The sequence below is a fragment of the Triticum aestivum genome, chromosome 7B (genome assembly GCF_018294505.1).
Source record: "Triticum aestivum cultivar Chinese Spring chromosome 7B, IWGSC CS RefSeq v2.1, whole genome shotgun sequence".
Taxonomy (NCBI): Eukaryota; Viridiplantae; Streptophyta; class Magnoliopsida; order Poales; family Poaceae; genus Triticum; species Triticum aestivum.
Window position 1 is genome coordinate 744,462,987 of NC_057813.1, and position 2,552 is coordinate 744,465,538.

Here is a 2,552-nt window from a genome sequence, read left to right on the forward strand (position 1 = left end):
CACACCACTTCCGCACTGCACGTTGAACGCAAGTGCACGACATTCTTTGAACCAAGTGTGCTGCAGTACTCACACGAGTGAACTTCTCGTCGAAAAAAATTGCACGCGTTAGTTTTTCAGTACTGTTTTCACTCTAATTTTTTAACCGTTTATCGAAATGAGGCATGTAATATACGGTTGAAAAGCTATGGATTAGGTGCAACTTCAACATGTTGAACACTTTTCGAGATTCCACACGGTTTAAGAGCAGCTTTGAAATTGGCGCGTCCCATGATGAGTGGCAGCGAGCGTTTTTTGGCGATTTCTTCTAAATCGCTCGTCGGAATGAAGCAAACGATACGCCGTTGGATAGATATCGTCGAGGCGCATCTTTTTCATATATTAATTTTTCTCTAGTTCATTACGGTTTAAGAGCAGTTTCAAATATAGTAAATCGCGGAACTCTGTTTTTCAAATTTTTTGAAATTTTTGGTACTGTTTTTGCTCCAGTTTTCTAACCGTTTGTCAAAACGAGACGTATGATACGCCGTTGGAAAGCTACGGACAAGGCGCAACTTTCATATGTTGAAATGGTTTTGAGATTCCTTATGATTTTTAGTTAATTTTGAAAATCGTATGGCTGACTTCGAGAGGCAGTGGCTGTTTTTTCACGAAACTTTTACGAACGGCTGGTCGGAATAATTTAAATCATATGCCGTTGGAAAGATATCGACGAGATGCAACTTTTTCATGTAGAACACTCTCTCTAATTCATTATGGTTTAAGAGCAGTTTCGATTTTACCGAAAAGCGGACACTATTCTTCGCAAGACCAAAATCGTCATATTTACTGTATCGGACAGAAGAACGTTTTGCTTCAGACAAAATACCGCACTACATCAGATGGACAAGTGCACTGCATGGTTTCTTTTTGTTTAGACGTATTTTTTCTCGGACGAGGAAAGAAGAACGCACTGCTTCAGACGAAATATGGCACTTCATTAGATGGGCAAGTGCACTGCATGGTTTCTTTTTGTTTAGACGTATTTTTTTCGGATGGGGAAAGAAGAACGCACTGCTTCAGACGAAATATCGCACTTCATTAGATGGGCAAGTGCACTGCATGGTTTTTTTGTGGGACGTAAATTTTCCCAAACAAGGTGGAGTGCACTGCTTCAGACGAAAAACCACACTGCATCGGACGAGCAAGCGCACTTCATGATTTCTTTTGTCGGACGTAAAAAATTTCAAGAGTGTGCTACAAAGTCCTTCGGAGCGGACTTTTTTAAAGACCGGAGAAAAGTCCGGAGTGCACTGCATTTTTCTTTTTCTTTTTCTCTAACAGAGTTTTGATTTTCCCGTAGTGCACTGAATATATATTTTTGGTTTTAAAATGAAATATGCAATGAAATGGTTTCAAAATGAAATATACACAGGGCGAGTGCTGGGAGTTTCTCCCCTCTCACTGCGGTGGACGACACCAGAGTGGCCGAATTATTTTTACAAGTAGTATTGAACTGCAGTTAACTGTATTGTACTGCAAACTCAGTTTTCTTATCTACACTGTCAAACAACTTTTCTTCACTACATAGCTAAATGTACTGCAGTTAAACATTTAGCGGTCGTCAGCTAGGCTGCGAGGTGGACTGCACGAGATCTGGATGAATCTTTCCGTTGCTTTTTTCAAAATCCTATTATCTGCACAAGAGCAACAAAACCGGGTGTCTTCATCATCAGAAAAAAGGAAAATTGTAGCCTTGTATTGGGGAACCGGGCGGACGAGGCGAACCAAACTGCACACACCCATGCACTTTGTCTCCCGCTCACCGTTATGGCGTCGGTGCGGCCGTGAAACCGCAAGAGCGTGGCCATGTGTTTTCATAGTGGGTTACGTAGAGGAAGAAGGGAGATCACGCCACCGGGTGCGAGGTGGACGGCGAGCTCTGTCACGGACGAACTGACCTGCAAACAACTTCGTAAAACCTGTAAACAACCAAGAGCTCACCGGACTGCCCGCCCACGAGCACCAATTCGCATCAGGCCGGCGAGGTGCAGGTCCACGATGCCGCACGGTCGTAAAATCCGAAGGAAGGAAGAGGGTGTGAAGGTAGAAGGTCGCCGCCGGCCCCGTTGCTGTCGAGCGCCGTGGTCACGAAGAGAGAGGGAGGAGCACCTGCGGGGAGCGCCAGAGGTCGGCGGTTGTGGGTGGTGGTGGTGGTGGTGGCGGGTAGGGGGGGTCGGAGTGCAGGTCAGGCCACCAGAGGGAGGAGGTGGCCTGCCCGCCGACGAACTGCGACCTGCACGCGGCACCATCGATGTTGCTGCTCGGTGAGAGGACGATGGGAGCTGGAGGGTGGGGGGGGGGGGGCAATCGCCGGACCACGCTGGGGACCGGCGGCGCTCCGATCTGTCGATTGCGCGGCACTCCGATCTGTCGATTGCGTGGCGCGTCGGGGCCAGATGCATCTCCTGGGCGGAGGCGCACGGGTCGGGGTGCGTGCCGGAGTCCATAGCCGGCGGGCGGCTGCGGATCTGGCGGGGTAGGTGGTGTGTGGTTGGGTGCCGGGGATCGGT